The following is a 21,588-nucleotide window of genomic DNA, read 5'->3' as shown; positions in this document are numbered from 1 at the left end:
CACAAATTTACAATTGACTCCCAAAAACAAATGGAATAGCTATAGTTTTGTACAAATTTACAATTTGCCCCAAAAAATCAAATTACTATTATTCACAAAAAGCAAGACAAAACTATAATTATGAACAAATTTACATTTGACCCCATGTCTCTTCATGTTCTAAAAACAATGCATATTTGCTTCATCAGTGATGCTGTCGAATGTATCATTCTCGATGTAAGTAACTAGAGCATCATTAACCCATTCATCTCTCATCTTATTACAAAGCTGAGTTTTGATATTGTTCATGGCTGAAAATGATCTTTCAACACTTGTTGTTTCAATTAATGCCAACTTCATCAACAAATAAACTAGAAGAAATACCATGTGTTTTTTCATTGTCACCATCATTTTTGCAAGTTCTGCCAAAGAAATTAAATTTAAAAACTCAATACAGATGACCTTCATATCTTTAAAATATACTTCTGATTGACTTCTAAGTCTTTCTAGATATGTTTTTTGAATCTCTAAGATAAAACATAGCAGGACAAATCAACTTAGTTACATCAAAGAAGCACAATAATTATTACGACTTAAAAATGCCACTAAAAGGAGAAGCTTTGTATTTATCTTAGTGAAATGATTATTTAGCTTTTGAATTACAAATTCATGGTAGAGTAAAACACCACAACAGGATAATAATGTAAACATGTTATCTTTTCAGCTTTATGTATTGGTAGCCCTTGAACTGTGTATATGCCATCTAATCCAGGTATTGAAATGTCAAAATTTTTGTAAAATATAGAAAAATATTTATAAGAGACTCCCTATCATGATGTCTCAAGTCTTGAAGGCATTGTTTTATTCTAGCAACTAAATTCATAACATTAATAGTATCTTGATCTTTACTTTGAAGTGCTTGTGAAAGTATATCGGTTATTTGAAGCATGGGGCAAATGGAATCTAATACATAAATTGGTTAATAAGAGCATGGAACCCCAAAACATTATTCATCAAATGCAAGCCAAACACAACTTCAAAATCTTGTAATTCACATAGCAATCCAACCGCTTCAAGTCTTCCTGTATTTGTGTTGTCTATAACAAATTCTACTTAATTACAAAAGGATACATACCTATTAAACTGTGTAGCATCATAATGAGAAGATCAACGAGTATCACTGGGTCCTCTAAAACTTCTTTTGTGATTTAATACTCATTGTCTTAAGTTCACCTAAGTCAAGTACTTCAACCATTCTAGTATATAATGCTTTCTCGAATAAGTTATGACACCTTGCATGAAGTAATAAAGAAACTTCGTAAGCTGGTTAATGTATCAAAAAAAACATTTCGAGTACCTAATGGTTATGTTCAACTGAAACTAATGTCAATTGGAGCTGATGTGTAAAGTTATATAATATGGAGACTCATTTTATTTTAAGGTAAGAGTCTTCAACTGATTAAATGCTCGTCTCATCTTGCTTGCTCCATCATAATCATGTCCATGCAGATGTAACATGCTCAATCCATCTTTACAAAATATGTCTACTACTGCTTTGAACTTGCACTTGTTTTAAGAACATGTACAATTGCAAGAAATCATTCAATTATTTGACCATTTTCATTAACAAACCATAAGACAATGACCATTTACTCTTTAGTTGATGTATCTCGAGAATCATCAAGCAAAATAGATAAAAAAAAGTGTGTTGAAGTCTCCTTTAAGCATCAAGCTTTGACAACATCCTTTTGTACATCTGGAGATGTCAACTTATTATTATCTGAAGCATTTTTTAGCAAAGCTTTATTTATATCACTGTTCAACTTTGTAGACAACTTTAAAAATTCAATAAAATTTCCTCTATCGAGGGAATCTTCTTCCTCACCATGCCCTCGAAATGCTAATCCTTGCTTAACAAAAGTCCAATAACAATAATAGTTGCTAAAAGACGAATCATATATGCAATTTGCTATTGATTACTTTGTTTTGAAATAGGGTACTAATATGTTTTTTTTTTATGCATCAAATTTTCACATTTTATCCGTGCCATATTATGATGATAGATAGGACCTCCAACATGCATATCAATCAATTATCAAATCCTTCATATGCAAATGTCTCCGCATGAAACTTAATGAAACTTATCTATGTGTGTTGGCCTGAAAAGATGACAATATCGATAATATGCTCTATGTTTACTTGGACTATACTCAAACCAATCATTGCATTCATCAAACCAAGCTGGATTAAAAACTTTCGTTTTTGGTGATTCACCTGAAAGTCACAATCATGAGGCTGACAAGGCCCTCAGAAAATATATATTCTACAAACAACTTCTCTTATCCTAGAGGATAAGTAAAAATAGGAGCACAAAGAGCAGAATCTGCTGACAACTTTGCTTCATTGAATTCTACATTATTTTTCTTTGCACTTGATTCTCCATCGTTGTTTGATGTAGTGTTTTCTCTTACATCTCCTTCAACCCTTGATCTGGTATCTTCTCTAGATTTTCTTTCTTTGCTTGATCTAATATCCTCTTCATTTGTAGAATATTTACCAAAGATAGGCATTTTCACCATAAAAGTATCAATTCATCAATAAAAAGGAAATAAAAAACTGTAAGTATATATTATATTATAAACATTAAACAATATATATTCAATGCACAATCAATATATAATATCTTCAAAAACGCCAAAAAAAGATCATTACCTTAATAGAAGATTGTCAATATTGTTAAAATTGTTACAAAATTAAAATAGAAACCTTCAAATGACATTCAGATAATCTACAAGAAATCCTCATAAAGTCTATCATCCTCTTAGTAAGTACAGGAAGTTTATGTACCAACCTTCAGAAATTTAGTTATCATCCTCTCATAAGGAGCAAACCTAGCTAACTTGAGTTACACTAAAAACCATATACAAATATAACAGTTAAATAGGATTTGTGAATGAAGCGAACTCAAAAAAGTGTCAAAATATGGCAGCCCTAAAATATGAAAACTTTCTTGACAAATAAAGCACCTCACCGTGTGAACCATGAGAGATCAATATAGTGTCAAATTTTAAAAAGTACAACACAACAATAAGAAGAGTCTCTAGATCAAACATATAATGTTGGTCAAATAAGAGACATATAACCTTTTATGGGCAAGGATGACGCAGTCCATGAGCTTGTAGAATCCTAAAATTAATTTAGGATATTGCGCATCAGGTTCTTAGGTGCACGCAACATATAAAATTAGATAGATCAAAATTTTAAAATTAAGCATTCAAAACAACAATTTTATGTGAGAAAACTGAATCCCTACCAAGTAAACCAATGAAGTGTTTGAATTATCCCCTTGCCTGTCTAATGAACATCTCCATGCCACTAACTAGAACAACTCTTGATTCCTCTAATGACTGATCCATGCAGTAATCTGGTGTTTATGGGAGTATATACTGCATCAAAAACAAGAGCATAGCAACTCAAAGCATGATGGCAATCATGTATATAGAAGTCACTTGACATTTATGACTGCAGTCTGCAAGTGTTCTTTAGTTGAAAATCTAAGAACGTGTTTTTCTAAGTAAATGCAAGCCTATAAATAAAGTTAATAAATAGATAGATCCCCTTGATTCTAACTTGCAAAATGGTTTAACCTTAACTATCAATGGCTTTTGAGAGTTAACAACCTTTCCAACTTGAGCTAACGACCTAGTTCACTTTTCTGTATCTAAACCCTTACTTCATGGCATGCTACATAATAAAGATAAAAGAAAAAATAGCTTCCACCAGTTCATTCAAGTTCTAGCCTGTTCAAAACAATCTGCTATGGCAACCCAACATGAAACTAAAATTCTTTAGACATGTTACTGGAACCCACTTTTTGTTGTGGATAGGAGATTACTGAATATGGAGAAAAATTAGGGTTACCAATCTCACGTAAAATGCATATGAAATTAAAAATTAAAAATAAGTTATTAATGCCTTAGGAACTTGAGCTTCTACACAAGTTAGATATGGAACCAACATAAAGGTTAGAATGAGTCACAATAATGCAACTAAAATTCTCAATTTTATAATTTACTATATGTAAAACAATAGCCAAAAGCAAAGATTGCATTGAATGCCAGCATGCTATGCCCGACTGACTGAGATTAATTCTCATCTTCCTTCTTTCAGGCCATGTAACTACAAAATGACTTTTTTGGCAGCTGCATGATGTCAAATTGGTTGTTCAAATGCAATAAGAATATAGTTGGGTTAAAGTACATAATTATCACAAGAAACATCACATATGACCTCATTCCTCCTTACAAAACCATCAAATAGTAAAACCAAAACATAGCCATGATGAAGTGACAATTTCCTTAGCATATCCACACCTAGCTTATGCATAGGAAAGTTCTCGTTGTCTGACCCTAGCAACTGTAGAGCAACTTGCTTTGAGGGTTCAAAACCCTGCATATAAAAGCCAAGCAGTCGTTGGTGGTTTAAGTAGCTTAACAGAAAGAAACAGTATGGATTGCAAAAAATCAAGCGAAACTTAATATGAGAAGAAGGTTCACAAGAGAACACATTCCACAAAGTCTTCAAATAACAGAACCTAAGGTTGTAACTTTAGCAAATTTAAACAAATCATTTTCACAAACTAAAGATATTCTCTACAAGCTATTCAAACTTCCAAAGCTCCACAAAAATTAATATATCCTCACTACAAAAGGTTGTTCAAAATCTTCAGATAACAGTGTCTACATGCAGCTTCCAAATGCAAAATCTATGTTTTTTATTGTACCTTAAGCTTAGATCTTCCATGCGGCCATGAGAGCATTTTAACTTGAATATAGTAAATAAGCCTTTTTTTGGGGTTGAAAACATGAAAGGAAAGTGGAAAGGAAATGGGGGAAATACATATCAGAGCAAAACAAAAGCATCTTCAACCTAATCGCATAAGTTAGAAAAACTGACTATAGACATAATTTATAGGCAAAACAACTAAAACAACAATATTCCATTGAACAATTCACAGAAACAATAGGCAAAGCTGAGAAAAACCTCCCTTTAGTAAATCCTAGAAGCACCAAATCTCTAAATGCTACAGGCTATGGCAAATCCGTAGTTGAACAACAAATAAATTCACTGATTCAATACCTAAATCAAAAGAAGAAAAAAAAAAAGATAATAACAAAGAAGTAAGAAGAGGGACTCACGGCAGTCAGGGTTTGGTTACCGATGGAGAAAAGTAGGGGCTTCCACCACCATAGCGTGTCATGGGCTCAATGCTGTCACACCTCACGAGCCAACAATCTACCAAAAAGAAAGAAATGAGTTACTGAGAAGTGATAAGAAATGAACTAAGCAAGAAACAACTAGAAAGAATTAGAAAAAAGGAAGGAAATGACTAAATGAGGCAACGAGAGAGGAACCAAAAAAAAAACTACTCACTTATGCAGATGGATGTTGTTTTTCAACTTGGAGAGGTGGTTGCTCCGCCTGAGGATAGTGATCGGTACTAGCAGTCCAATAGACGTGTAGAAGAACAAGCCGATGAGACGCGAGGGATTCCCTCAACTTCAAGGAAAGTGAAGAGCCATAGTAGGAGGTGCATTTTTATTTTTCTTTCAAAAAGCAAGAAGCGTGGTGGGGCAATGCCCCGGGTCTCCATGGGGCCGGCCGATACAGTTGGACTCAAGTCCAACCCAAGTACACCAATGAAGGGTGGGTTTCCATGGGGCATACGCCTCTCCACCATTGCCACACTCCGACAAATCCTATAAGCCCAAATCCCTAATCGCTATAGGCTATGGCAAATCCCTAAGTGATCAACAACTTCATCAATTAAATACCTAAATAAAAAATCTAAATCAAAAGCAGGAAAAAAAGACAATAACTAAGAAGTAAGAAGAGGGACTCACGGCAGTGAGGGTTTGGTCACCAGTGGAGAATAAGAGAGGCTTCCACCTGCACAGCAGCATCATGGGCTCAACGTTGTCATGTCACAAAGGCCAACAGACTACCAAAAAGATAGAACTGAGTTATTGAGAAGTGAGAAGCTATGAACGAGGCAAGAAAGAACTAAGAATTTGACAAAGAAGTGGGAATGATTGAACGAGGCAACGAGCTAGGGTGGAGAGGGAAAAACCAAGGAAGAAACTACTCAACTATGCAGCCTAAGGTTATTTCTTGGATTGCGAAGGTGGCCACCCCAACTGGCGATAGTGACCAGAATCGACGGTCTGGCAGACTGGAAGAAAAATAAGCCGATGAGAGGCTAGGGTTTGCTTCAACTTCAAGAAAAGGAAGAAGGCATAGTAGGGAGAGCATTTATGTATTTCTTTTGAAAAGGAAAAGGCATGGTAGTGCAGTGCCCCGAAACCCATGGGGTAGCCACATACAAACCTGGGTCCAACCCAAGTCCACCCATGAAGAGTGGGTCTCTCTGGGGCATACGTCTCTCCTCCACTCTACCTCCCTCCAACAAAGCCTACATGCCCCAAATCTCTAAATGCTACAGGCTATGACAAATCCCTAATTGAACAAAAATTAAATTCATTGATTCAATGCCTAAATTAATTTTTTTTTTTTAAAAAAAAAGGACAATAACTAAGAAATTAGAAGAGGGACTCACAGTAGTGAGGGTTTAGTCACTGATGAAGAACAACAAGGTCTTCCACCTCTGCAGCAGTGTCACAGGCTCAACACTCACACACCTCACAGGCTAACAATTGGCTAAAAAGAAAAAACTGTGTCACTAAAAAGTGAGAAGGATGGAATGAGGCTAGAAGGAACTAAGAAGAATTTGAAAGAAGAGAGGGAAGGACTGAATGAGGCAATGACCCAAGGTAGAGAGGGAGGAACCGAGGAAGAAACTACTCACCTGTGCAGCTGGGTGTTGTTTTCTGACCTACAGAGGTCGTCACTCCAGCCAACAACAGTGACAGAAACTGGTGGTCTGGCAAAAGAGCAAAAAAATAATCCACTAAGAGGCGATGGTTTACTTCAACTTGAAGCAAAGGGATGAGGTATAGTGGGAGGAGCATTTTCCATTTATCTTTCAAAAAGGAAGAGGCACAGTGGGGAATACGTCTCTCTACCACTACCTCCTCCCAACATATCCTAAAAGCCCCAAATCCCTAAATGCTACAGGCTAAACAAATCCCTTAATTGAACAACAAATAACTTTTTGGATTCAATACTTGAAAGAAAAAATCCTGAATCAGAAGAAGCAAAAAAAAAAAAAGACAATAACTAAGAAGTCAGAAGTGGAACCAACGGCAGTGAAAGTTTGGTCACCGATGGAGAAAAGCAGGGGCTTCCACCTCCACAGCAATGTCATGGGCTCAACATCGTCAAAGGCTCAACACTGCCACACCTCACAGGCCCACAATCTACCAAAAAGGAAGTACTGAGTTACTGAGAAGTGAGAAGGAATGAGGCAAGAAAAAACTAAGAAAAATTAGAAAAATGAAAGGGAATGACTGAATGAGGCAACGAGTCAGGGCAGAGAGAGAGAGAAACCAAGGAAGAAACTGCTTACCTACATAGCCTGGTGTTGTTTTTTAATTTGCAAAGGTGGTCAACCCTCCATGCGTGTGACTGGAACCAGCAACACGGCAGATGAGCAGAAGAACATGTTGGTGAGGCGAGGGATTCCTTCAATTTCAAGAAAAATGAACAGGCACAGTGGGAGGAGCATTTCTGTTTTACTTTTGAAATGTAGGAGGCATGGTATGGCATTGCTCGGGTCTCCAAGGAGCTGCCCCATACAGTTGGACCCAGGTCCAACCCAAGTCCACCCACAAAAAGTGTGTCTTTGTGGGGCATACGTCTCTCTACCACTACATCCCTTTGGCCTAGAATCCTCAAATCCTTAAATGCTATAGGGTACGACACATTCCTAATTGAACTAGAAGTAAATTCAATAATTCAACAACTAAATAACAATCCTAAAACAAAAAAATAAAAATAAAGACAACAACTAAGAAGTAAGATTAGAGACTCAAGGCAGTGAGGGTTTGGTCACCGGTGGAGAACAACATGGGCTTCCATCTCCATAGCAGCGTCGCGGGCTCTACACCCACCTCACGGGTTAGCAATATGTCAAAAAGAAACAACTGAGTTATAGAGAAGTGAGAAGGTATGAATGAGGCTAGAAGGAATCAAAAAGAGGGAATGACTGAATGAGGCTACACCTGTGATGCTGCTACAAAGGTGGTTGCCCCGACCGACAATAGTGACTGAAGCTAGCAGTCCAACTAATGGGCAAAAGAACAAGCCGGTGAGAGGCAATGGTTTGCTTCAACTTCAAGAAAGGAAAAGAGGCACAGTGGGAGGAGCATTTTTGTTTTTCTTTCAAAAAGGAAGAGGCACGGTGGGACAATGCCCCAGGTCCCCATGGGGCTAACCCATAGAGTATAACTTGGGTCCAACCCAACTCCACCCATGAAGAGTTGGTCTCCATGGGGCACATATCTCACCACCACTACCTTCCTCCAGCAAATCTTACAAGCCCCAAATCCCTAAATGCTACAAGTTATGGCAAATCTCTTATTGCACAACAATTAAATCCATTGATTCATTACCTAAATGAAAAACATAGCTCAAAGAAAAAAAAAAAGAAAATAACTAAGTAAGAAGAGGGACTCACGGTGTGAGGGTTTAGTCACCCGCGAATAACAACAGGAGCTTCCACCCCCACAACAGCATCACGGGCTAAATGCCGTCATGCTCATGAGCCAGCAGTTTGGCTAAAGAAAGAACTGAGTTACTGAGAAGTGAAAAAGAGTGAACGAGGCATGAAAGAACTGAGAAGAATTAGAAAAAAAATGAGGGATTGTTTGAATGAGTCAATGATCCATAACAGAGAGGGAAAAACCGAGGAAGAAACTGCTCACCTATGAAACCTGGTGTTGTTTTCTGACTTGTGGAGGGGGTCTCCCCAGCTGGTGATAGTGACCAGAACCAGTGGTCCAGCGGACAAGCAAAAGAACAAGTTAGTGATAGGTAAGGGTTTCCTTCAACTTCAAGAAAATGGAAGAGGTGCAGTGGGAGTAGCTTTTTTCTTTTTTTTTTCAAAAAAGGAAGAGGCATTGTGGGTAGTGCCCTGGTCTTTGTGGGGCTGAACCATATAATTGGACATAAGTCCAAACCATGTCCACCCATGAAGAGTGGGTCTCCAAGGGGCATAAGACTTTCTAACGTTGCCTTCCTCCGGCAAATTCTAGAAGCCTCAAATCCCTAAATGCTACAAACTATGACAAATCTCTAATTGAACAACAATCCTTATTCTGTTATAGTGAAACAAGTTGGGAAGAAGTTGTCAATAATAGACTACCGAGAGCAATAGGTAAAAGAGATTTCCACCCAAGATTTAATAGTTGATCCATTAGCCAAATTTTATTGATTCATTAACTAAGTAAAATATCTAAATCCAAAGAAATAAAAAGGCAATAACTATGAAGTAGGAAGTGCAACTCACCGCAGTGAGGGTACAGTTACCAGTGGGGAACAACACAGGATTCTGCCTCCATAGTAGTGTCACAAGCTCAACACTATCATGCCTCACGATCCAGCAATCTATAAAAAATAAAGAACTAAGTTATTGAAAAGTGAGAAGGAAAGAACAAGGTACGAAAGAACCGAGAAGAATTAGACAAAGATAGGAAATTATTGAGCAATGAGCCCTGGTCAAAGAGGGAGGAACCAAGTAAGAACTACTCACCTACATAGCCAGTGGTGGTCGGCCTGCCCAGCGACAATGACCAGAACCAGCAGGCAAACTGGCAAAAGAACAAGCCAATGAGAATCCATATTTCCTTCAACTTCAAGAAAAGGGAAGAGATTCAGTGGGGGCAGAATTTTTGTTTTTATTTCAAAAAGAAAAAGGAGCGTTGGGGCACAGCCCCTGGTCTCCATGGGGCTGCCCCATACAATTGAACCCGAGTTCAACTCAAGTCCGCTAATGAAGAGTGGGTCTCCATGGGGCATACGAATCACCATCACTGCCTCCCTCCATCAAACCCTAGAAGCCCCTAATCCATAAACGCTATTCCTAATTAAACAGCAATTAAATTTATTGATTCAATACATAAATAAAAAACATAAATCAAAAGAAGAAAAACAAAACAATAACTAATAGGTAAGAAGAGGGACTCACAACGGAGGGGGTTTGGTCATAGGTGTAGCTGTAAGGGCTTCCACCTCCACTGCAGCATCATGGGCTCAACACCATCACACCTCATGGGCCAACAATCCGCCAAAAAAAAAGAACTAAATTACTGAGAATTAAAAATGTAGAAACGAAGCAAGAAAGAACAGAGAAGAATTATAAAAGAGTGAGAATGACTGAATGTGGCAATTGACAAAAGAATCAAGGAAGAAACTACTCACCTATGCAGCCTAGTGTCACTTTTCAATTGTGGAGGTGGTCACACCGCTTGGCGACAGTGAGTGACTGGTGAGAGGCAAAGATTTCCTTCAACTTCAAGAAAAAGGAAGAGGCGTAGTTGGAAGAGCATTTTTGTTTTTCTTTCAAAAAGGAAGAGACACAGTGGGGCAATGCCATAGGCCTCCATGGCCTGTCCCACATAGTTTGACCTAGGTCCAACCCAAGTCCACCCATGAAGAGTGGGTCTCCGTAGGGCATACGTCTCTCTCTGCCACTGCCTCCCTTCGGTGAATTCTTGAAGCCCTAAATCCCTAAATGCTACATGCTATGGCAAATCCCTAATTGGACAATAATAATACCTACTTGAAAAACCAAAATCAAAAGAAGAAAAAAAGAGTCGATAACTAAGTCTGAGTCAAGGTGGTGAGGGTTCGGCACCAGTGGAGAACAACATGAGCTTTTACCTCACTAGCAAAGATGGAATCTCAACAGCGTCATGCCTCATCGGGCAGCAATCTGTCAAAAAGAAAAACAGAGTTACTGAAAAGTGAGGAAGAAGGAACAATGCAAGAAAGAACCAAGAAAAAATAGAAAAAAGAGAGGGAATTACTGCATAAGGCAACAACCCAGGATCAAAGAGAAAGTAATCAACTAAGAATTGCTCACCTACGCAGCTGGGTATTGTTTTCTAACTTGCGGAGGTGGTCGCCCCAGCCGACAGCAGTAACCAGAACTGGCAATCTATGGATGGGTAGAAGAACATGCTGGTGAGAGGTGAGGGGTTCCTTAAACATCAACAAATGAGAAGAGTAGCAATGGGAACAACATCTATGTTTTTCTTTTGAAAAGGAAGAGGTGCAGTGGGGTAGTGCCCCGGGTCTCCATGGAGTTGCACCATACAGTTAGACTTGAGTCCAACCCAACTCTGGCCATGAAGAGTGAGTCTCTATGGGGCATGCACCTCCGGAATAGCGTCACAAGCTCAATGCTGTCACGCCTCACAATCCAGAAATCTACCAAAAAGAAAGAACAGAGCTATTGAGAAGCGAGACAAAAGGTACGAGGCATGAAAGTATTGAGAAGAATTAGAAAAAAGAGAGGGAATTACTGAACGAGGCAATGAGCTAGGGTCAGGAAGAGATAACCGATGAAGAAACTACTCACCTACTCAACCTGGTGTTGGTTTTGGACTTGTGGTGGAGGTCACCGCAACCGGTGACAATGACCAGAACCGGTGGTGTGGTAATCTAGAAAAAGAAGAGGTGCAGCGGAGCATTGCCTAGTTTCCATGGTGCTGCCCCATATTGTTGGACCCGGGTCCAACCCAAGTCCACCCATGAAGGGTGGGTTTCTGTGGGGCATACGTCTCTCGACCACTATGTCCCTTCGACGAATCCTAGGAACCCAAAATCCCTACATACTATATGCTACAACACATCCCTAATTCAACAAGAATTAAATTCATTGATTCATTACCTAAGTAGAAAACCAAAATCAAAAGAAGAAAGAAAAACAATAAATAAAAAGCAAGAAGGGGACTCACGGCGGTGATGGTTCGGTATCTGTTGTTGAACATCATAGACCTCCACCTCCATAGTAGCAGCAGCGTCATGAGCTCAATGTCGCCTCACCTCACAAGCAAACAAGCTACTGAAATAATTAAGTTACAGAGATGTGAGAAGGAAGGAAAGATAAGGGAAAGAACTGAGAAGAATTACAAAAACTCAATGAGGCAATAAGCCAGGGCAAAAGGGGAGGAATCGAGGAAGAAACTATTCACTACGTAGCTTGGTGTCATTTTTCGATTATAGAGGTGGTCGCCGAAACTATCGACAATGATTGGAACTGGCAGTCCAATAGACTAGAAAAAGAGCAAAACGGTGAGTGGCGAGAGCTTCCTTCAACTTCAAAAAAAAGTTGAAGAAGCGCAGTGGGAAGAGCACTTTTGCTTTTCTTTTGAAAGAGAAGAGGCGTGGTGGGGTAGTGGCTCTGGGCTCCATGGGGCTGCCCCATACAGTCAGACCCGGCTCTAGCCCAAGTCCACCCATGAAGAGTTTGGCTCATGCAAACCCCCGATTGAACAACAATTATATTCATTGATACAATACTTAAATAAAAAAAATAATAAATCAAAAGAAGAAAAAAAGAACAATAACTAAGAAGTTAGAAGAGGGACTCATGGTGTGAGGGTTTGGTCACCTCCACTGCAGCATCACGGGCCCAACGCCGTTACTGAAAGGTGAGAAGGAAGGATTGAAAGAACTAATAAGAAATAGAAAAAATGGAGGGAATGATTGAAAGAGGTAATGAGCTAGTGTTAGAGACGGAGGAACCTAGGAAGAAATACATAGCCTCGTGTTTACGAAGGTGGTCGCTCCACCCGACAATAGTGACCGGAACCGGCGGTCTAGCGAATAGGAAGAAGAACAAGCTAGTGAGAGGTGAGAGTTTCCTCCAACTTCGAAAAATGAAAGAGACACAGTGGCAGATGTAGGGATTTCTCCCTTCATGCATACACAAAACCAAATGTATATGCCCTAAACAAAACAGGATCATGTTCATGCTAAATCATTGAATTAAACAAAACCTTAAACTTAAAGCGGAAGCGTACCTGAATCCATCTGAAGAACTGGATGGTAGATCGCGGTAGGATCTTCCAGGGTCTTTGCGGCGCGCTTGAGGTCTCTCTTAGATGGGAAAAAGGAAAACCCTAAAAACCAACGTTTCAGGCAACCATTGCACGACCCCAGGGACCACTACCATTTTATAATGAGGACAATTACGAATTCCGCCCATCAAAGAGTCTGTAATTGCGTACTGGTATCTATACATTTCAAAATTACCTCATACCATCTAAAATGAGGTAATATCCCAAAATGCAATCACTTAAGCGGATATTTATTTTAAGACAGCCATAATGTATGAAATTTCTCATAGACATATGCCGGCCCACCAAATAATCTTACAATCTCCCACTTGGGCCAAATATGTCTTTATACATTCAGACATTACATAAAACCTTAGGAGCTCATAACTGCTATCTTATTAAACGTCATTTTGACCAATCTCATCCATGATCATATCAACACAGAACCAAAGCAGCTTTCGCTATATCAAAATTAGCTAAACCTTCAATGATCACAAATGTTAACATAATCAATGACATAGATCTGATATGGATGTATAGCATGAGAATTACATGTAATGTGATTACAACATGTCTATTCTCAACTGTTCCAACTTTAAAACCTTATGAAAATCAAAAACACAAACACATAATGGAACCAAAGAACTTTAAACATTATTTTGCAGAAAACTGAATATGTGTCCATACATAAGAGCAAACAAAATACAAACTCCCACTAAACCAGCACATCATCCAAGGATAACACCCCCATATGAACAACATGTTCGTGAAAGACCTTATGTGTTAAACCCTTGGTAAGCGGATCCGCAATCATGGAGTTTGTCCCAATATGCTCTAGACACCTGACCATTCTGTATCCTCTCTTTAACAGCCCAAAAACTTAATGTCGATGTGCTTCGGCTTTGACAAACTGTGACTGTTATTAGAGTACATGACTGCTGAATTATTGTCACACAATAACCTTAGTGGTCTTTCTACACCATACATAATGCGCAGCCCCGTGACAAAATTCCACAATCATAAAACTTGATTGGATGCCTCGTAGCATACTATGCTACTGTTTTGGCACCCAGCAAAGTCAGAATCTGAATACCAAATGATCTCCCACTGGTCTGACTTCCTGTATGTGAGCATAAAATCTTATGTTCTTTGTAAGTACCTCAAAACTCTTTTTGGCTACTTCCCAATGATCCATACCAGGATCACTTAAGTATCTGCATAACATTCTAACGATAAATGCAATATCCGGACGAATACAAACCTGAGCATGAGACTTTCCACAACAGACGAATAGGGAATCCTTTCATTTCCTTAGATTCGATTTTACTTTTAGGGCACTGTTTGAGACTAAACTTGTCTCCTTTAGTAACTGGAGTCTCTCCTGGTTTACAATCCTTCATGTCATATCGCTGAAGCACCTTACCAATGTAGGCCTTTTGTGATAATCGAAGAATACCCCGAGAACGATCTCGAAATATTTGGATCCCCAATACAAAAGATGTACAACCAAGATCCTTCATGTCAAACTTTGTTGACAAAAAATCTTAGTTTCATGCAATATGCTCACATCATTACTTGCCAGGAATATATCATCGACATATAAAACCAGAAAAATAAATTTGCTCTACTGAAGTTTTGGTATACTCATTAATTAACCATATTAGTTTCAAAGCCAAATGAAACTATAACTTGATGAAATTTGTAATACCACTGGCAGGAATCTTGCTTTAGCCCATAGATGGATTTCTTGAGTTTGCAGACCATTTTCTTTGCATCACCTGAAGCAAAGTTTTCTCGTTGCACTATATATATCGTTTCGTCAATATCTCCATTTAAAAATGCTGTCTTAACATCCATCTGATGCAGCTCTAAGTCAAAATGAGCTACAAGTGCCATTATAGTCCTGAAAGAGTCTTTCGACGAAACTGGAGAGAAAGTCTCTGTATAATCAATGCATTCCTTTTGAGTAAAGCCCTTTGCAACAAGACTTACCTTATATCTTTCGATGTTACCTAATGAATCCCTCTTGGTTTTAAATATCCATTTACAACCAATGGGTTTCACACCTTTAGACAAGGGAACAACTTCTCATAAGTCATTATCCATCATGGACTTTATTTTTACATTCATGGCATCTATCCACTTATGAGATTTAGAACTCTTTATTACTTGCTGGAGGTTAATAGGATCATCCTCCATTAAGCCCATATCAACATCATGTTCTTGGAGATAGACAAAATCATTTGAAATTGTATTTCTCCTCTTTCTAGTGGATCTCCTCAGTGGCACCTCTACTTGATTTTCTTGAGGTTGTTGAGTTTGTTCTTCAGTATGGAGATCGACATCATTGCCTTCTTCTGAATATATTGATAGAACAATGGCAGGAATGAATACCTGACTATTGCTTACAACATCTGTATGAGTGGACTCAGGTCCCTCTTCAAAGGCAATGTTCCTAACCTGATCACCTCCCCCAAACTCAATATCCTCAAAGAAATGGGCATTTTCCTTTCAAAGAAAGACTTACTGAATGGATTATAAAACTTAGAACCCCTTAATGTTTGTTCATTTTTCCTTTATACATTCAGTGCAAACATTAAAGTTTGCAAAATCAAGGGACTCAAAAATTCCTTTCGACATAAGCCTTTATATTCTCTTTTCAAAGATATGTCCTAAGCGTCAATGCCATAACATAGCAGAATTCTCTTTGGCTAATTTTCTTTTAGTACCACTAGACGTAACATTCAATGTTTCATTATATGAAGCAACCATATCAAGCAAATAAAGGTTATCGCTACTAGACAAAGAACCAGTGGCAATCAAATTTGAGTACAGAAACAACTTAAATTTACTTCCTCTAAATGAACAATAATAACCAAACTTGTTCAATGAGGAAATAAGAACCAAATTCCGTCTAAAAGACGGCACCACATGAGTTTCTGTCAAATTCAAATAACAACCAGTCTTTAACGATAACCGAAAATCTGCTATGGCTTCAACCTTCGCCTTCTTGCCATCGCCCACATAGATGAATCTTTCAGCATCAATTGGCGTTTGACAATTTAGGCAGCCTTGCATAGAGACACTTATGTGAGTAGTAGTACATGAATCTACCCACCAAGTGTTTCTGGGTACTGAAGTTAAATTAACCTCAGAACAAACCAAAGTGAGAAGTGTACCCTTCATTTCACGCCATGCGTGATACTCAGTACAATCCTCCTTCGTATGACCTTCACATTGCAAAAGAAACAGCCTGATAAGCATTCCTTGTACTTCTTTTGTTTCTTAACGGATGATTGATCAACTGCAACTTCCTTAACAGTCTTTCTTTTCTTACTTATAAAAATCGAATCATTTAACTCATGAATAGTACTCAAAATTTGCAAATATCATATAAGCAGAACTCACTGTACAAAGAACAAACCAAAGCATGCTCACAATCAATACATGTACAAAGATGAAACAACAAATATAAATGAATTGAAATACAATGGTCCAAAACCCATCACAAGGTACCGGTGCAACGTTAATATTCAATCTTTGGATTTAAATACTAACTGCAAGTGGTATTCTTGGTCAACAATGAATATAGATAATTAACACTGTCAAACAACGAGCCTATCTTTGGATTGACTCGCTATTCAAATGGAAACCTGAAAAATTATCACATATTCATTGCCCTGTGTACTTAAACCTCACCAAGCAACAATCCTCCTTTGGGTTGATAATTGCTCGCATGGATCAAGTATACTATTATCTAATGTTTAAAACAGGCAAATTCATACAACAGATGTCACTTTGACTACATAAAATACAAACTTACTCATTTCAAACAATAGACATGGCCAAAGATCAAATTCATAATCCAAATATTCATCTAAAGTACACCCACAAATTTAAAACATGCAAAACATGATACATGAATTAAAATTTACATACAAAATTTGCCATTCATTGAATCCAAAACCTGATGCATAAATCAAATTACATACAAATTTGCCCTACATTAAATCTAAAACCAAATGATTCAATGATGTGGGCCCAAAAGAGTCCACAATTTTATAAACCGATACCATAATTGTGCTTAAGTGGGTCAAGAACTACTGAATCGGCCTTAAAATGACCCGTATCGTTTTTAAACCACAATTAGAACACCCACATGCCCCTACATAGGGCTGAACCATTCTAAAAATTGGATGTACCGGTCAAAAAATAGACCGTATCTGTTCTAAAACCCACTGAACCGATTAAAATTGGCAAAAAACGGTTCCAGAACTCAATGAAGTGGTTTGAAAAGCCCTGAATCGGTCTAAATATCAAGTGAACCGGTCTAAAAATGCTCGAATCGGTTCAAAAATCAACTGAATTGGTTCTGAAATGTCCGAATCAGTTCCAAAACTGAATGAGCCGGTCCTGAAAAGCCCCGAATCGGTCCAAAAACTAACTGAACCGATCTGCAAAAGGCCCGAATCATTTCAAAACTGGATAAACTGGTCCCAAATTGGTCTGAATCGGGTTTAAAAGGTCCGAACCGATTCTAAAACAGAATGAACCGGTCCACCAAATGTCAGAATCGGTCCCCAAAAGGTTCGAACCGGTTCCAAACTTAATGAACCGGTCCCATATAAATTTAAACCATATGGATATGGGTCGGGTCCGACAGGACCCGAACCGATCCGAAAAACGAAAGCGGAAGCGCAGGCGGGCGGGAGAAATATATATATATATATATATATATATATATATATATATATATATATGTGTGTGTGTGTATATATATTTTAAATAAACTGATGGATCCGGATCGGGTCTGTCAAGACCCGACCGGGTCCGACCCGCTGCCTCCCGCTCGACGACTCGCAGGCAGCGAAACTGCCGCTCGCCCTGCCAAGCACCGAACGGCAGGCGAACGGCGAAATCGCCTCCGGGGGGCTTGGGTGGGCGCCGTCCGGCAATGGGGAACTCCCCCGGCGGTGGAGATATGGACGTGGGTGCCGGAATCGAACGAGCCCCTTCTCTTGTTCCTCTGCCTGTTCCTTCAGAAGCCGAAAGGGGAAACGACGGGACGGAGGTGAGTGGTCGCCGGCCGTCGCCCGAAACGGCGGTCGCAGCCTGCCTTGCCGCCATAACGGCCGGCCCCACGCCAGCCGGTGCTCCTCTGACGCCCCTCCCTGCCTTCCCTATTCCTTCTTCTTCCTCTCATGGCTGCGAGCCTGCGACAGACGACAGGGGTTCACCGGCAGGCCACCCAACAGCGTGGGTGGCCCCTGGTGGGTTGCGCCAGGACGGCTGGAAGCCGTCCGTCGACAGACGCCGCCCAAGACCGGTCGTCCTTTGTGTTCTCAGGCGACTGTAGCGGAAGCCCGACGGCTTCCTTGCTTGCAAACCGCCAATTTTTTTTTTTTTTTGAAAACAATACTTGCAGCCGAAGAGAAAGAAGAAACATCTAATGGGAAGACACACAAAATAAATCAAAAATTCAATGAATCAACAATGAGCATAGGCTCCAATACCAATTGTAGGGATTTCTTTCCTCATGCATACACAAAAACAAATGTATGCGCCCTAAACAAAACATGATCATGCTCATGCTAAATCATTGAATTAAACAAAACCTTAAACTTAAAGAGGAAGCATACTTGAATCCATCTGAAGAACTGGACGGTAGATCACGGTAGGATCTTCTAGGGTCTTTGCGGCGCGCTTGAGGTGTCTCTCAAAAGGGGAAGAGGAAAACCCTAGAAACCAACGTTTCAGGCAACCATTGCACGACCCCAGGGACCACTACCATTTTATAATGAGGACAATTACGAATTCCGCCCATCAAAGAGTCCGTAATTGCGTACTGGTATTTATACATTTCAAAATTACCCCATACCATCTAAAATGACGTAATATCCCAAAATGCAATCACTTAAGCGGATATTTATTTTAAGACAACCATAATGTCTGAAATTCCTCATAGACATATGCCGGCCCACCAAATGATCTTACAGGAGAAGCATTTCAGGAGAGGCATGGTGGGGTAAGGCCATGGGTCTTCATGGGCGTGCCCGATACGCTTAGACCTAGGTCCAACCCAAGTCCACCCATGAAGAGTGAGTTTCCGTGGGGCATACGTCTCTCCGCCACGATCTCCCTCCGGTGAATTTTTAATGTCCCGAATCCCTAAATACAACTAATTACGACAAATCTCTAATCAAACAGCAATTAAATTCATTGATTCAATACCTAGATAAAAAACTGAAATCAAAAGATGAAAAAAAGACAATGACTAAGAAGTGGGACTCACAGCGGTGAGGGTTCGATCATCGATAAAGAACAGTTGAGGCTTCCACCTCCGCTGCAGTGTCACAAGATCAACAATATCACACATCACTGGCCAACAATTTTTAGAAAAGAAGGAACTGAGTTACTTAGAAGTAAGAATGAAGAAACAAGGGAAACATGAACTTAGAAGTATTACAAAAAAGAGAGAGAATGATTGAACAAGCCAATGTAGAGAGAGAGGAATTCAATTAGAAACTGCTCACCAATGCCGCCTAGTGTTGTTTTCGATTGCAGATGTGGTCACCCCTCCCAACAATAGTGACTAGAACCGGTGGTCTAGTAAGCGACCAGATGACCAAGTCGGTTAGAGGCAAGGGTTTTCTTCAACTTCAAGAAATGAGAAGAGGCAAAGTGAAAACAACATTTTTGTTTTTCTTTTGAAAAGGAAGACATGGGGTGGGGTAGTGCCCCGAGTCTCCACGGGGCTGTGCCTTATAGTTGGACTCGGGTCGAACCCAAGTGCACCCATGAAAGGTTGGTCTCCATGGGGCATATGTCTCTTCTCCACTACCTCCCTATGGCAAATCCTAGAAGCCCCAAATCCGTAAATGCTTTAGGATATGGAAAATCTATATTTGAACAACATTTGTATTCATTGATCCAATATCTAAATCAAAAGAAGAAAAAATGGCAACAACTAAGAAGTAAGAAGGGAGACTCATGGTGGTGAGCATTACGTCACCCTTGGAGAACAATAGAGGCTTGCACCACCACAACAATGTCACAGGCCCAATACCAACATGCCTCATAGGCCAACAATCTATCAAAAAGAAAGTTCTATGATACTAAGAAGTCATAACGTATGCATGATGTAGGAATGAACCGAGAAGAATTAAAAAAAAAGGGGGAAGGATTGAATGAGGCAACAAGCCAGGGTCAAAGAAAGAGGAACCGAGGAAGAAACCGTTCACCTACATAGCGGGGTGTTGTTTTCCTACTTGTGGATAGGATCGCCCCACTCAACGATACTGACTAGAACAGGCCGTTCAGTAGACAGGTAGAAGAACTAGCCAGTGAGAGGCATGGGTTTCCTTTAACTTCAAGAAAAGAGAACATGCATAGTGGGCAGAGCATTTCAGTTTTGTTTCTGAAAAGAAAGAGGTGCACTGGGGTAGTGCGCAGGGTCTCCGTCACGCTGTTGCATATAGTTGGACCTAGGTCCAACCTATAGGACTATGCGTATCTCTCCCACTACATCCCTCCAACAAATCTTAGAAGCCTGGTAGGAACGAACCCGTTGCGGCGAAGAAAACTCAAGATGCCGACGATTCCTCTCCAAGATCTAGGAGGAGGTTGTTGCCAATAAGGTTTAAATGTTAATACAAAATTTTGGTTCCCGCCGGACAGTCACCCCGGCTTAATGATAGAACAAGAGAATACAAGTGAGTCTTTCCCAAGCCCGGTTTAAACCTACTACAAAACTATAATGATTGAGTAGGCTTAATACAACTGTAATGTACATAATTTCTCTCCTCATTCAACATGCATTCCATTCACCAAACCATTCTGTCATACAATCCCTATTCGTCCAAACCACACCCTTAACCCTAGGTAGGCTTAGTGATCTGGGAATCGTGTCCTTAGCCCACAGCTTTGGAGGGACCCCAGCCAATCACTATGTTCGAGGACAACTAAAAGCAAAAGCACCCAGCCCACAGTTCTATAGGGTAAACCGAATTATACCTCTCAAGGCCTTGCTTGGGGACTCCACGTGTTCACCGGAGATGAGAAATCAGCAACTAGTAGGTTGCTCTTTGGTATTCCGCTCCCTTCAAGAGCCGGTCAACAAGCACCTCTTTGAATAGACATATGCCGGCCCACCAAATGATCTTACAATCCTTCACTTGGGCCAAATATGTCTTTATACATTCAGACATTACATAAAACCTTAGGAGCTCATAACTGCTATCTTATTAAACGTCATTTTCACCAATCTCATCCATGATCATATCAACACAGAACCAAAGCAACTTTCGCTATATCAAAATTAGCTGAACCTTCAATGATCACAAATGTTAACATAATCAATGACATAGATCTGATATGGATGTGTAGCATGAGAATTACATGTAATGTGATTACAACATATCTATTCTCAACTGGTCCAATTTTAAAACCTTATGAAAATCAAAAACACAAACACATAAACACAGAATGGAACCAAAGAACTTTAAACTTTATTTTGCAGAAAACTGAATATATGTCCATACATAAGAGCAAACAAAATACAAACTCCCACTAAACCAGTAAATCATCC

General features: G+C 39.5%; 1 long non-coding RNA gene across 50 annotated transcripts; it reads right to left on the bottom strand.

Annotated features, from left to right (window-relative positions):
* Positions 1–2,186: 2,186 nt before the first annotated feature.
* Positions 2,187–11,586, bottom strand: LOC116265569 (uncharacterized). 50 transcript variants are annotated; one of them, XR_007574896.1, is made up of 17 exons: positions 11,021–11,454; positions 10,819–10,870; positions 10,124–10,447; positions 9,689–9,746; positions 9,446–9,543; positions 8,862–8,909; positions 8,615–8,734; positions 7,505–8,222; positions 7,241–7,355; positions 6,845–6,919; positions 6,596–6,696; positions 5,883–5,928; positions 5,413–5,781; positions 5,178–5,274; positions 3,293–4,428; positions 3,123–3,165; positions 2,187–2,515 (listed from the first exon to the last, which is right to left on the bottom strand). It is a non-coding gene; the product is annotated as an uncharacterized LOC116265569 (long non-coding RNA). The 50 variants fall into 50 exon arrangements; XR_007574926.1 differs by lacking the exon at positions 2,187–2,515 and adding an exon at positions 9,898–10,018 and having other exon boundaries at positions 2,664–4,428; positions 10,124–10,244; positions 10,357–10,447; positions 11,021–11,453; XR_007574923.1 differs by lacking the exon at positions 2,187–2,515 and adding an exon at positions 9,898–10,018 and having other exon boundaries at positions 2,664–4,428; positions 10,124–10,236; positions 10,357–10,447; positions 11,021–11,453.
* Between the last annotated feature and the right edge of the window lie 10,002 nt (positions 11,587–21,588).

This window comes from Nymphaea colorata, chromosome 12, assembly GCF_008831285.2.
Source record: "Nymphaea colorata isolate Beijing-Zhang1983 chromosome 12, ASM883128v2, whole genome shotgun sequence".
Classification (NCBI taxonomy): domain Eukaryota; kingdom Viridiplantae; phylum Streptophyta; class Magnoliopsida; order Nymphaeales; family Nymphaeaceae; genus Nymphaea; species Nymphaea colorata.
This window is presented reverse-complemented; position numbering and strand designations above follow the sequence as displayed.